Below are 15,872 nucleotides of genomic sequence, written 5' to 3' on the forward strand. Positions count from 1 at the left end.
ACACCTTAAATTTCAAAATCTCATCCACTTATAGAAGTTGCATTGGAAAAAGACAGAATTCATTAATCTTTGAAGGGGAAATACAAAGATTAAACCAACCGACAGCACAACAACGTACATCACTTGAGACCCAGAACACAAGGAAGGCAAGACACATGTCACGCCCTTGATTTTAAACATAAAATATAATATTATTTTTCCAAAATTATAAAATCATTGTCACCATACATTATATATGTTATACCCAAAAGATGCCCAAATTCGTTAATGAACCAACTCTTTTTGTCAAAATACACACATCGATAGGATCAAGGCCCAATATTCCACTAGTGTGAAAGGCTACGTGCATGTTCTATGCACAGATTGTGCACGGTCTATCTTTTATTTGACATGAGAATAAGCTTACCTCAAACAATTCTAATATCATCATGTAAGTGTTATGAATTAATGACCATCTATGATCACTGAAACACTAAGATAAAAGAATCTAAATCCAAGATGAAAGAAGACGAAAACCTATAATATTGAAACAATGATCGAGAGTCTTTGTCTTTGATTTTGTCGCCTTCTTCTTCTATGTCGCCGTTGCTATCTGATGGAATCATGATACGGTTATAAACAAAACCTTTTAAAGGTGGAGGTTTTGATTTATGTAACTGTGTCCGCATATGTTTTGTGAGTGTGTGTATATAGAGCGACTGCAGCCTCCATTCAGTATAAATCTCTTCCAATTCTTTAAATCACCTTAACTAAATCCTCGTTGGATTTTCTAATAAAGCGAGAAGATTTTTTTGAACAGCGACAAAAGAATTTTAGTAAAGAAACCAGAACGTGAAAAGAAGAAATGAAATATATAAATTTTAGTAAGGTAACCAAAACATGAAAAGAAGAAATGAAATATATAAATAGTCAGGTAAGGCGTCTACTAAATATTTTTTCTAGTTTTCTTAGATTTTCTTTTGATTTTCGTATGCTTGCATTGTAACGATAGATAAATGGAAGAATTATTACGTTTCTTATATTTACTTCATTCCTTAAATTTTAAAATCTCATCAATTTATAGAAGTTGCATTGGAAAAAGATAAAATTCATCGCCCAAAAAAATTCATTAATGTTTGAAGGGGAATACAAAGTTTAAACCAACCGACAGCACAACAACGTACGTCACTCGATACCTAGAATACAAGAGAGGCAAGACACATAGCACACCCTCGATTTTAAACATAAAAATACATCTTTTTCAAAATTATAAAATCATCGTCACCGTCCATCATATACGTTAGTTTGACTTGTTGGGTGTAGTTTGACTTGTTGGGTTTTGGGGGTGTCTTTTTTGGGTGTTGCTTTGGGTCTTAGGTGTCGGATGTCTTTGTGAGAGTGGAGTCTTTGTTGGTTTCTTGCCTACCTTGAATTGTTATTATCTTTCTTTGGGTCCTTGTCGGCACATGATTGTTAGAGCTTGTTGTTTCCCCTTGTGGGTTTTCTCTTCTCCAACTTGATGTTGTGTAGGATTCTTTTAATCTTTGTATATATACGTTAATAAATTTTTTCCTTTTCAAAAAAAAATATATACTTTATTCCCAAAACATGCCCAAATTCGTTAATGAACCAAGTCTTTGTCAAAATAAACACATCAATAGGATCAAGGCTCAAAATAAACACATGATGCCTTATTATTCAGAGGTCCTAGAGCACCGTCACGTGATGCTCCACGGACCTCAACCACGTACTATACGTTCACGTGGAGTTCATACACATTAAGTTGTGAACCCATGTGAATGTAGTGTGGTGGCGGAGCTCTTTGAAATACCGCCACATATTCACGTGGAGTCCATTCATGAAGTCCATACATTAAGTAATAATTTTCCCTTTCCATGTGAAATCCTAATCCTTGTTTCCTCAAGCAATAGAACAAGAGGGAGTAATAAAGTGCTTTCCAATCCTTTCAATATACTAATCTCACAGACAGGCAAAACTAAACATCTAAACAACATTTTTTTTTCCAATTTAAACTATTTAGTCCTCTTACATGGTGCAGAGTGCAGACACAAACAAAAACACAACAATTAAAGACAATATTTGGAATTTCCAACCACATGAAAATTTCTCTTGCCCGTCACATCTTAAACTCCACCATATTTAAGTAATTTCTCTTAAACTCCATTTTTCCCACTCCCAAGAGTGAGCTTGAGGCTCACTTCAGCCTTGGACTCCACGGAATTATAAGTTCCTGCTTCAGATTTTTGACCTTTATACTCCTCCTCTAACAACCCCTTCGACATTGTTCGAGGGTCAGGAACGTCATTCAACATTAGTTTTCCCATCGTAATTGTAAGGTCTCATTTTTATTTGGCAAATCTCATGACAAAAACACATTGATTTGTATCCCCATTTATTGCGTTTTAATTACTTTATTTATTTATTTTTAGAGTGTCTGTTTAGGAAGTGGAAAGAAATAAAAAACATTATGTAATTGAGTGTGGTAGAGGCTGCTTAGGAATTTAACATGGAAGGAAATGAATTTTCGAGAGGATTTCGTGCTTAATTATGCTATATCAAGAAAGGGAATCAAGAAAGGTAGAGATTGTCAAGGCAATTGGCTCATGGAAGGAAATTAATTGTCAAAGAAGTTTTCGTGCATATGGTAGCCATATTAGAAAAGGGAATGAAAGAATCACGTGTGGAGCAATATGGGAATGTTTTCCAGTCACAATGCTTGAGCAACTCAAAGACAGGTTATATACAGTGCTCGAGCAACCTTCCAGTTTTTTCCTAGCATCTATTTATATGCACGTCTTTTGGAATTTCGAGACTACCGAATAGATGAGTGCAATCTCTCTCTTGCTCCAAAACTGAGAAATGTCTAAGGGAGATTTTTAGTTTGTCTCTTGGAAAAAGATATGATTGTTTGATCATCAAACTTCGGGATTAATTCCAAGAGCCCTCTCCATACTTTGTGATTGCTAATCAAAGTGTTCTTCCGGTGGATTTCTGGTGGATTCCGTAGGTTATTGGAATGCTTGAGCGATTCAAGGCAGCGGCGGTCAAGCACTGGGTGTGGTGAACGAGTGATTCGGCAATCAACCTTGGTCAACCGAGAGCGATTCTAGGTTGTAAGTATATGTTTGTTTGTAACCGTACAATGAGTTATAGTGCATGATTTCCTTCCCGTGGTTTTTTTTCCGTTTAGGGTTTTCCACGTATATTCTGGTGTTTATCGTTTATTCTTCGTTCCTATTATTTCTTGATTATTGGATCGGTAGAAAAATAGGAATTTCAACATTGTTCGATGGTCAGGAACGTCATTCAACATCAGTTTGCCCATAGTGCTTTTGTTCCTTTGTCATGGACTTCAACACAGTGAGCCACAACTTCCTCTAAAGACATAATCATTGTCGCACACTCAGGGCATGGAATTTCTTCACTCACTGGCCAGTACTTATTGAGAACATTTGCTTCGAATACGTCGAAATCTTCTTCGAAGGCAGAAAAGTCATTGTACACATCTCCTCCTGCCATGAGAGAGAGAGAGAGAGAGAGAGAGAGAGTTAATCTCGAGGTCCTCAAGTGTGCAAACCCTACAGGGAGCATGTCTCCTTATATAGATGAATGCATGAACATGCATGGAAGGGTATTAAGGACATTTTCTGTGGATGTTGGGGTGGTAAAAACAAATGCAGTTAAGTTGTTCACACTCTTGGTGTTGGTGGGTTGTCTGTCTACACTAAATCATATTTACTGCATGTACAGAATTTGGGGTATCCTAACAGATTTTGGTAAAAGGGAAACACAAAGCAACTTTTGTTTTTAAGCAACTTCGTTTTCATCGACAAGGCAGTTTAAAAATTTTGATGAGTTGTTAAAAACACGGTCATTCCTCACCAACTATATGGATCATAAAGTAGCATAGAAACATGACTCCCAAATATTTTCCTCCAGGTTGTGAAACCCATGAAAAAACCACCGGCCATGGGAGGTGGGGGACTTAGTCAAAACTAGAGCTAGTCGCGATGTGGATGAAGGCGAAATTCGACATCAAAATCTACACCGTGGAAGATTTTAAGATTTTCTTAGATGGTATTAGAAAAGTGAGATTGTAACTTAGTCTTGAGGTGTTATCCAACTTTCAGTTGGATACGTTTTTATTTTTTGCATGTGCATCCTAGCTTCTTGAGCTAAAATGCTTTTCCCTCAATGTACCCCTTTCGAGTTTTATAAAATGTTTCATTTGCCGAATAATATATATATTGTTTTGATTGATATTTTTTTCAACTTTGGTCGATACTTTGATAGTTGTCTAATTTTCTTGTTAAATCGAATGATTGATATTAGAAGGAAACCATTTTTTTTTGCGCTTTAGATTGAGCACATGGATATATAACTAAGTGACGAATTAGTAAGATCGGATAAGCAATTAATTGTGGCTATGTTAAGCAGAAACAAAGACGATGTAAGCCGATAATTACCAAAAATGGCGGCGTAAAATGCAGAGATATAGTTTTTTTTTTTTCCTGGAACTTTATTTGTGAGATTCTCTTGAGCTAGAGTGAGCAATTTTCCTTTTAATCATGCGAGACTTTTCTTTGAAGACTACAACAGTGCACACACACCTATTTACCTAGACTTTATGAGAAACCAACTAATATTAGAGATGAGATTTAACAATTTCAAAACAAAGAATTTTTTTTTTTTTTTTTTTTGAGATGAGAAAAAACTTATCTTACAAACAGTTTTATTATCACTCTGTTAAAATTATGAATCATCCATCTATCATAATTGAAAAACTAAGATGAAAGAATCTAAATCTAAGAGGAAAGAAGACGCAAACCTTTAATTTGGTAAATCACTGAAACGATAATTGAGAACAGAATGGTCTTTATCTTTGATTTCATCGCCTTCTTCTTCATCTCCGTCACCGTTGTCATTTGACGAAATCATGATTTGGTTATAGATATGCAAAACCTTGTAAAGGAGGCGGCTTTGATTTATGCAACCATGTCCGCATATATATGTTTTTTTGGGTGGGTATATATAGAGCAGCAGCGGCCTCCACATCTTCAACTAGTGTATTTTACTAGTTTTCAGATTAATTAATTAAAAAAATTTATGGGATTAGCCCCAGCAAGTCCCTTGAGTGGCAAAAAGTTCCTAAAAATTTCAATATGTAGGGGTAAAAATTCCTAAAATGTCAAGTTTTCAATTAAAATTGGCTACCCACATATACACAATATTGTCTCTTTCAGACCTCGTAAGTAGCTATTTATACTTATCAAATACATTTTTATTATGAATATGAGAATACACGTGATTCAGGCTCCTGGTAGACAAAATCTTGCATGTGTCCGCCATTGGTTGTCATTCAATCTTGCATTAGCCAGAAAAGAAAGAAATTTGGAAACCATAAATGTTTCCCTTGTTTAATTTATTTTACGTAAAGGAAAAATGAAATATTAAACCAGAAGAAAATGATAATTAAGTAAAGTCAAATAAATGTTTCACTCTTCCATGTTGGGGTACTTTAATTTATCACCTTTCCTTGAAGGAAAATTAATATTTTTTTCTGTTACCCAATTTCCAATATATGCCCAAAACGCATGGATTCACCTTTACATTAAACACCAATCTTAAATGGAAATCACTTCCAGATTCTTGCAATTTGAATGTTGGTAGAGCACATTAACTCATTTTATCCAAATCATCGTAAGTAAATCTTCGTTGGATTTTCTAATAAAGTGAGAAGATTGTTGATAGAGCACATTAATTATTTTTATCCAAATCATCGCAAGTAAATCCTCCTTGGATTTTCTAATAAAGCTAGAAGATTGTTGGTAGAGCACATTAACTCCTTTTAGCCAAATCATCTAATTTAGTAAATCCTCGTTGGATTTTCTAATAAAGCTAGAAGATTGGTGGTAGAGCACATTAACTCTTTTTAACCAAATCATCTTAAGTAAATTCCGGTTGGATTTTCTAATAAAGCGAAATGATTTTTTGAACAGCGAAAAAAGAATTTTGCTAAGGTAACCAGAACTTGAATAGAGGAAATGAAATATAGAAGCAGTCTAAGGGGTATAATAACTATTTTTCTTAGTTTTTTTTTTTTTTTTTGTAAATTTTCAAATGCATGGAACGATGGATAAATGGAAAAATTACTACGTTTCTCATTTTCACTTCATTCCTTTAATTTCAAAACACCTTAACTATCAAATTAATTCATCCATTTACAGGAGTTGGATTGGAAAAAGAAAATTCAGTATTTTTTGCTAATTCATTGTTTTTCTCAGCAAAAGAAATTCGTTAATTTTTGAAGAGGAATACAAAGATTAAACGGCCCAATGGCACAACATCATACATCACCCGAAAGTATCACTTCTTTTCCCCCTTATATTTCCCAAGTTTTAAATGCACGATAAGTTACTAACCATGCATTTTCAGCGGTACTGGTGTATAGACCACATTAATTACATTTAATAACACAGGTTAACTAAATCCTTGTTGGATTTCTAATAAAAGTGTGAAGTATAAGGTAATTAATACTTTCAAATGAAAAGAGGAAATGAAATACAAAAGCAACCAGGTACTGAGTATAATTTCTTTTTTCTTTTTTTTGCGTGCTTTTCATAGATTTATTTTTAATTCTCCAAAGCTTGAAAGATGAAAGGAAAGAATTACTACGTTTCTAATTTCCACTAATATATCGTTTTTTGCTTGCATTTTCTATAATTGTCCACAATCAACATGACTATTGCTAACTTAAAGTTCTATTGCTTTGGTTCTTTTCTGTATCTATTCTGGAATTTGTTTGCCCGATGGGCTTATATTGAATGAATGACTCTTTTCACAAAAAAAAAAAGTTCTTACGGTGTTACACGGGTCACAGAGCTCTTGCTAGTTTGAAGTGTCGGTTTGGATCCGACCCAGTTTGATTCCGTCCAGATCATGCATTCAGGCCGAATGTGACGGGGGCAATCTTGGGCTGACACATCACACGCGGTTCAGGCCGAACATTTAGCCTCGTGAGACGGGTGATCCGCTAGGCCCAATTGAGCTTCTCAGTTCGGCCCAGAACGCATAGCCTGTACGGGAGCGCTTTGTTCCTTGACTAAATCCTTGTTTTTTTCTTTTTTTTTAATCCACGATAACCAAACAAAGAAAGAAATAAAAAACCCTTTAAGGGAAGAACACCCACACACAAGTGGGAACACAGGTGGGAGACTCGAACTCCTGACCTCTTAGAGAGATGCAAGAGTCCTGGCCAACTGAGTTAGCCCCAGTTGGTTGACTAAATCCTTGTTGGATTTCTGACAAAAAGTGTGAAGTTGATATCTATTGTGTTAAATCCTTGTTGCAAGAATTATGATGTTTTCTTTATTGAAGATTGCTATGTTGGGGCCGCCAAATCTTCTCCCATGTACTAGTCTAGTTCTTAAAGATTAGGGTGTTTTGATCCTTAGACCGCCGAACAGTGGTAGATGCAGAAATTTCAGACAGAGAGGTCATCTTTCGAGTTTAAACATAATAAAAATACTCACAATCTAATATAAAGAGAACATGCGTTCAAACAAAAAAATATAATGAGAATAAAAAAAAATGTACTAGTGTTTCTGCATTTTCACTAGATCATTTATTACATTTTTATTTATTTAATTTATAGAATTTTATGGGTTTGTGGTACAACTATGTAAGTTTAGGAAGAACGTTGTTCAACTCTTGTTAGTTGCAAATTTTGAAGAATTTTTTTTTCCAATCGCATAAACTAGTTAGAAAAAGTACTCGAAAGGCAGTAGCGAGTTTCAAACTTGCGACGTCTGAGTAGAGAACTGAAGACCTTACCACTTGACATGAACTAGACATCAATCTTACTCTATTTTTGTTAGTTTAATATATATTACTTCTTGTTTTGATTCACACAAAAAAAAAAAAAAAGGTTCCGATAACTTCAGGAGGCTCACGTGACCCTCTTTTGTCTACATAATTGGATCCGCCCCTGCCGCCGTGATTACATAATAAATTACTTTTGTTAGTCTTCAATCGTGCATTTGATTCCATCGCCCCACTTCACATCCAATGGATCCTTGCATCCAGTGATGAACCATGCACCCCCTTCGCAAAAAACCGTGGTGCCTTTTCGTATGTGTTGTTTTATAATTGATGACAACGATTTGCCGGGAAAAATAATTTGATGGCCACGATTGATTTAATTTTGGTAAGACATGGGCAAGAAAAACTATAACACTTAAAAGCTCTAGAATGCAATTCTCTTCTTTATGGCCACAATTTGCCACTGGCTTAATTTTATCATGAGTGATGCTACTCTCGAGAGAGCAATTTTGTTCACTTTCGGTGAGGGTATGCTCATTCTGTGTCTTACTTTTCTAATAAGAACCATTCAGTTTTTCTTCATTTTCTAGGATACCCTGATAAAATTCAGCTTAATCGAATATAGATAAGTGCTTCATCTAAGAGTTTATTTATTTTCTTTGTCATTCTTGACTGGAAAATTAAACTTTTAGATCAAATGCTTACCAATCTCCTTACATAGTCTCCTAACAAATGAATTTAAACAACATGAACGGTTCTGAATATGGTACTGAAACACGGAATGAGCATACCCTTGCAAGGGTGAACAAAATTGTTCTCCTACTTTCTCATTGTTACGCCATCTTTTGCATGTACTATTTTGCACTCTTGGATGTTACAATGTAATTTCGTGCTTTGTAAATTGGTACATATCCATTATGTAGCACGTCTTTCTTCTATAATCTTGCTAGGAGTTTACATGTTACAGTCTTCATTGAAATGGGACAGATTTTAATTAAAAAGAGGCACAATTAACAGAATATTATAGGCAAACCACCCACAACAGGACGTACATTTGTTTGGTCATCGAATTTGTGTAAGGAAATGATATAAGAAAATTAAAGTAGAGGCAACTAATGAAGCATTGAATTTTGTTCCTTTGTTGACATCTGATAAAATTGAAACAATACAGAGAAAGAAAAAAAAGTGAACTTTGTGTAAGACTTTCATATGCTTTGACTAAGCATGAGTACTTTGCAACATCGTCTATTTGTCAAAGAAATTTAACATGTGTACAACAAATTTTTTATTTTTTATTTATAGATAATTAGGTGTTAGGGTCAGCTTACACGCATTTTAATTAATCCTGAAAGGCCACAATCCTAGCAAGCACAGCCGGTGCAAGCGCGATTTTTGTACCTCGGGGCTAGAAGGAAGTATCTTATTTCCAACGGTATCGTGTCCTGAGGCTGAAGGGAAGACGAACTTTGACAACCAGAGAGAGAGACATGCCTCTCGTGTTCGATTCTACTGCCACTTTTCATGAATTTCTTCATCCATGCACCTTGATTGGCCTTTTTAGCTCTTTTCCTTACAAGCCCTAATCGTGCTTGAAGCAATTCTCCACTAGTTTCTGTTTGAGATGAGATATAAAGATTTATTAGAAATGAAAGTGTTACAATATGAGAGATCAACAGAGTATCGAATCCTGTGTTCTGTAAGAACAAGAGGGCTCATATATATATATATATATATATATATATATATATATATATATATATATATATATATATATATTGCATACAAGCCATGATACAATAAATGAAAATACAGTCAGACTCCTATCAATCGCAATCATATCAGATCATAAGTTCATAACTATATATGATTCTTGAATATATACGAGAATATTCTATCAGAAGGAACAAATGTACTATATCGCAAACATTTTCTGAACTTGGGTCCGGAAATAGTGAGACGTACGTGGGCAGCAGTTCGACCACGGTGACCGCCTCGGAAGAGCAGTTAGACCGCGGTTCTGGTTCGTTTGTCCATGAACTTGTACTGCATTCCCTGCAAAAAAAAAAAAAATTCCCATCGACAAAGAAAGTAGCATTTTATTACGATTACCGAAAGGGAAATAACGTACATATGTATACAAACTCGTAACATTTGGATGAATATTCGTAATATTCGATTATAAAAAAAAAAAGTTCTTACCAATTGGAAGACGAGTCACCGAGAACAGAGTAACCCTCCAATGTCATCATATCTTCAAGAGTGATGGTCGCTTCACCAAAATCAAACACGAATGATTTATAATCACCAATTCATAATCTTTTCTAATCGAGTAAACCGAAGCCATGATTGAATCATAAATTAAAGCTTTTTCCCATACGCATTTGTGTAGGGAACACATGTGATCGATCCAAATTTTCCAATTCTATTGTTGGTTTCGCCAGCCTTTGAAAGATATACACATTTAGTGGGTTTTTCTGGGTTTGGTTTTCCATCCCCTTTTGGGGAAACCATGAGCTCTTCTCTCTCTTATATGATTCTGTCGTCTGGTTGTTGTTCCATTGGTGGAGAGAGAATGTAGTACTGAGTTTGGGATTGCTGGCTTGCTATAGAAGGTATATATACACAATCAGAGGGACCACTGAAAGCAGAGGGAAATTGGATGGATGTTTAAGCAGGTAGGGAGAGGCCAGGAAACGTCCCCTCCCGTTCGTGCCAAACTGAACATAGGTAGATCCCGAATATTCTGCGAATGACTGGATCTAGATCACGTTAGATCCAAAATTACTAGTTCAATAATCAAAAGCAAATTGCTTTTCCCCCCTTCCCCTGACGGGCCTGACACCACACCCCCCGGACCCCACTGCCGTTTCCCAAATTACCCCCCAAATTCCTTTGTTTGTTTATTAATTGCCTTTATTTTACTTATTTAATTTCTTTCTTTATTTATTGAATTATAAATTTTAGTTTTTAAAAAAAAATTAAGTGTTCCAAATTTCAATTCGTTTAAACCGATAGAAAGATTTTAGTTTTTTGATCATTTTATTCTAAATTGTTATAATTAAATTTTTACTCTAGAGCTCTCGTTAATTAGCCCTAAGAGATATTTGATTCTACGACTTTCTTAGGGCTAATCAACAAGAGCCCTAGAGTCAAAACTTAATTATGACCATTTAGGATAAAATGATCAGAAAACTAAAATCTTTCCACCGGCTCAAACGGATTGAAATTTGAAACACTTAATTTTTTAACCATATTTTTTAATATATAAATTGTCTAAAGAGGTTGAAAATTAAGTATTTCAAATTTTAATCTGTTTGAACCAGTGAAAGATTTTAGTTTTCTGATCATTTTATCCTAAACGGTTATAGTTAAATTTTGACTCTATAGCTCTCGTTGATTAGTCCTAAGAGATACTTGATTCTACGACTTTCTTAGGACTAATCAACGAGTGCCCTAGGGTCAAAATTTAACTATGACCATTTAGGATAAAATGATCAGAAAATTAAAATCTTTCCACCAATTCAAACGGATTGAAATTTGAAACATTTAATTTTTTTAATCATATTTTTTAATATATAAAGGAAAAAAAGGAGAGAAAAAAACCTTTGAATTCATTAAAGGCAATGCTTACACCTCATGCTTGGAGTGTGAACAAAAGATCAAAAAAAGATCAGACAGAAATGTTGATTCGCGTGCCAAGATAAGGCAGCGAAATTATAAATTAACCAAAAAAAAAAAAAGAAGGGGGAAAACGGGAATTGAAACAAATAAAGAAAAGAATTGAAAAAAAAAAAACCAAAGGGTCGGGAAAGTGGGCTGGGGGGGTTGAGGTTAGAACGGGAAAGTAGGGGTGGGGTCGGGGGGGGAGTTGTGTCAGGGGAGGGGGAAAAGCACCTCTCTAATCAATATCACATCCGAAAAGAGAGGTCGATTTATTCATTCCAAGGTTGTTTTATGTGTTTATGCGCTAAAAATTTTCTTTCTACGGAGTATTTAAGATTAAAACTAGCATTATCTGTTCCTTGCCGTGATCAAACATATCACCCTCTATGAGTATATTCGTTCGTTTAGAGTGTTCAAAATATTTTTAATATCAAAGATCGGCAAGTCAAGCATGATTTTAAGTGCGATACGAAGAAACGCGGGTTTTCTTATGATCATAGAAACACGAAGATGAAAGAATCTCTTAGGAAGAAGTCGCAAACCTTAATTTGGTAAATCACTGAAACAGTGATCGAGAACAGAATGATCTCTGTCTTTGATTTCTTCGTCGTCTTCTTTGTCTCCGTCGCCGTTGCTATTCGAGAAAATCATGATACGGTATACACAAAACCTTGTAAAGAAGGCAGTTAGTTTTGATTTGTGTAACAGTATCCAAAATGGGTATATATAGAGCGACGGGTACCTTTATTCCTTGTTCACCTGTAATCTTTTTTTGTTTTTGTTTATTTTTATAAAAAAAATTGATGAATTATGTACTCTCTCCGTCTCCAAATAAGAGTTCAGTATTGCATTTTAAGTTTACTCACAACAAGTGTCCCACTTGAAAAGTTAATAGGTAAAAATTTGTTGAATTATCATTTTGTCCTTTTGAAAACTTAACAGGTAATCGGTAAAAGTAAAGAATAATTTTGGAAAGTAAAGGTAAAAATTGATGTGAAAAGTGTAAGAATAATATCTATTTAGGTCTCGTTTCATTAAAGTTCTTAGTTTTTAATATTTATTTTCCTCTTTATGAGACATGACATTTTCTCACAATATATACCTCATAGGAATTTAAATGCACAATAAGTTGCCAACCAATGCATGTGTTCATCTCTACTGGCATAAATCAATTCCCTATAACTTTGAAAAATACTAGGTCAACTTAGGACACTGTCACGTGATGTTCTAATATCATTGTTCATCGTGGAGTACATTTTTGTAAGATCCATTACTGAATACTACGTGACGATGCCTAAAGGCATCTGAATAATTACTCACTTGTAATCTTAAAAGTACCTCTTAATTTCCCTCAATCCTCTGTACCAAATGTACTTCTAGTACCCACGTACCGGTGTGGTTTGGCCGTTGGATCATGTGGAAATTTCAAGAGATCGATAAAGATTTTTAAATTGGTCCAACGGAGAGCTATAAATGAACAAGAACAGAGGCACTGAGAAATATGGGTACAGAAGAATTTGACTAATAGTCTTCCACCACATTAATTGCATTTAATCACAGCTTAACTAAAATCTTGCTGGATTTCTGATAAAAGTGTGCTAAAACTTTCAAAGGTAGGGAGTGTAATAAATTTTTTCACGTACTTTTCTTAGATTTATTTATATAGCTCCGAATTAAGCTTGAAACGAATTAAAGATGAAGGAAATTTACTATTTTTTCTGTTTCTCAATTTGAAATGCACATAACGTATGGATTCACCTTGACAATAAATACCTCTTAAATGGAAATCTCTTCTAGATTCTTGCAATTTTAATGTTGGTAGAGCACATTAACTCCTTTTAACTAAACAACTTTAACTAAATCCTCGTTGGATTTTCTAATAAAGCGAGAAGATAGATTTTTTTGAACGACGACAAAATAATTTTATTAGAGTTACCAAAACTTGAAAAGAGGAAATGGAATATATAAGGAGTCAGGTAATGTGTGTGATAACTATTTTACCTATTTTTCTTAGATTATCTTTCGATTTTCGTATGCTTGAAACGATAAATATATACTAATTGGAATAATTACTAAATTTCTAATTTTCACTTCATTCCTTCAATTCCAAAATTACAGTACTATTATTTTTCCTGTTTCTCAAATTCAAATGCACTTAACATATGAATTCACCTATACAAATACCTCTTAAATGGAAATCTCTTCCAGATTTTGCAATTTAAATGTTGGTAGAGCACATTAACTCCTTTTAACTAAATCCTCGTTGGATTTTCCAATAAAGTAAGAAGATTTTTTCGAACAGTGACAAAAGAATTTTATTAAGGTTACCAGAACTTGAAAAGAGAAAATGAAATATAAAAAAGCAGTAAGGTAAATGTATAATAACTATTTTACCTATTTTTCTTAGATTTCCTTTTAGTTTTCGTGTGCTTGAAACAATAGATGAATGGAAGAATTACTATGTTTCTTATTTTCACATTCCTTCAACTCTAAAATTACTATTTTTTTTTTTTTCTGTTTTCTCAATTTCAAAATGCACATAACGTATGGATTCACCTTTACAATAAACACCGCTTAAATGGAAATCTCCTCCAGATTCTTGCAATTTAAATGTTGGTAAATCACATTAACTCCTTTTACTAAATCACATTAACTAAATCCTCGTTGGATTTTCTAACAAAGCAAGAAGATTTTTTCGAATAGCGACAAAAGAATTTTATTAAGGTTACCAGAACTTGAAAAGAGTAAATGAAATATAGAAGCAATCAAGTAAGGTGTATAATAACTCTTATACCTATTTTTCTTAGATTTTTTTTTAAAATTTTCCTATGCTTGAAAGGATAGATAAATGGAAGAATAACTCCATTTCTTATTTTCACTTCATTCCTTCTATTCCAAAACACCTTTTCAAAAATCATCCGTTCGCAGGAGTTGCATTGGAAAAAAGACAGACTTCAGTATTTTACTTCTCAACTCATTTTTTTCTCGGCAAAAGAAATTCATTAATTTTTGAAAGGAAATACAAATAATAAATGGACAAAGGGCAAAGCAACATATGTTTTTTTTGATAGGCAAAAAATTTTATTAAGAAAATTTGACAAATAGTACATCAAGTTGGGAGAGGGGAGAGGATTCCAACCAAGGTCGGAAGACAGAGAACTGAGGTCCAAACCAAAACACCTAAGGGACTCAAAATGCCTATAGCTGAAATAATAAGCCCAGCCCAAGAATCAACATATGTTACCCAAGACCTCGAACACAAGGAAGGCAAGACATGAATGATAGGCGCGTAAATGTTCACATTAGCGCCTCCTAATTTATCTTTGTTACGTCTCATTTATGTTATTATTTAGAGTTTAATGCTTAATTTGTGTATTTTCAGTATTTGGAGGAGTTAGTGCAAGAAGTGCGAAATTAAAATATTATATGGTGATTGAAGGTGGTCCGTTTGAAGGTCAATACAGAGTCAAGAATTTTGCTATGAACTTAAGTAGTCCATGGGCATGACTACATAGGATAATAATGGCTTTTGGATCAATTGGGAATTAAGTCGGTCAGTAGAAGTGTGGCCCCGACTTGGAATTAGAATTAAAAAAGGAGAGAAGGGTTTTTGGCTTAATATATATATATACACATGCCCACATGTGAAAGGAGAAGATTTGGGGGCTGCCGAAATCAAAGAAAAAGGTAGGCAGCAGCTTTAACTTTTGGAAAAAGTCTGCAGCAACTTTTGGAAAAATCGGCAGCAGCTGTTTGAAAAAAAGGGGCGGCTGTCAGCCGAAAAAAATATAAAAAGGAGGCTGCAAAGATCTCTTTAAAAGGAGGGGGGAGGAGGGAGAAAAAAAGAAAGGATATACACACGGAAGAAAAAGAAAGGAACGGGGGCTGCCATCAGGATTCTTTTTTCCACGCCATCAGAGAACGAAAGGCCGAGACCGGCGAAGATCAAGAGGAACGTGGCTGCCGTTCTTTGTTCCCAGTATGGTTTATTTTTCCTCCGATTTTTTTTCTTTCAAGTTTTTTTTATGCTTTGTTTAATTACTCATACTTCAGTAACTTATTTTAATTTCCGTTCTTAATAAAAGTTGTATGTTTATTTTTGTTTGGTTTAGATTCTGTGTTTATTTTATATCTTGAGTAATAGAAGCATGATTCAAATTAGGATTTCTTTTATTTCATGCATAATGTTTAGTGAGTAGTCGTTTAGGTAGGGTCGTGGGGTGATTAGCACACCGTGGCTAATTCAGGCACTGCTCCTTTTATCAAACTGTTCAATTAAATGATTTTCGATTGGAAAATACTTCCCGCGGACGAACCCGGGCATCGTCGGAGCCCATATGAACGGGAGAATGGGGGTCCAAAACTCATTTTTTGCTGCGCATGGGTAA

At 34.5% G+C, this 15,872-nt stretch overlaps 1 protein-coding gene across 1 annotated transcript in view; it reads right to left on the minus strand.

Moving 5' to 3' along the window:
* LOC131301379 (serine/threonine-protein phosphatase 7 long form homolog) overlaps positions 1 to 12,103 on the minus strand; it is a 59,551-nt gene extending 47,448 nt beyond the window's left edge. The window contains exon 1 of the mRNA XM_058327627.1: positions 12,027 to 12,103. The gene's annotated coding sequence lies outside the window, so the exon portion shown is untranslated. The remainder of the gene's footprint in view (positions 1 to 12,026) is intronic.
* Between the last annotated feature and the right edge of the window lie 3,769 nt (positions 12,104 to 15,872).

This window comes from Rhododendron vialii, chromosome 9a (genome assembly GCF_030253575.1).
Source record: "Rhododendron vialii isolate Sample 1 chromosome 9a, ASM3025357v1".
Lineage (NCBI taxonomy): Eukaryota > Viridiplantae > Streptophyta > Magnoliopsida > Ericales > Ericaceae > Rhododendron > Rhododendron vialii.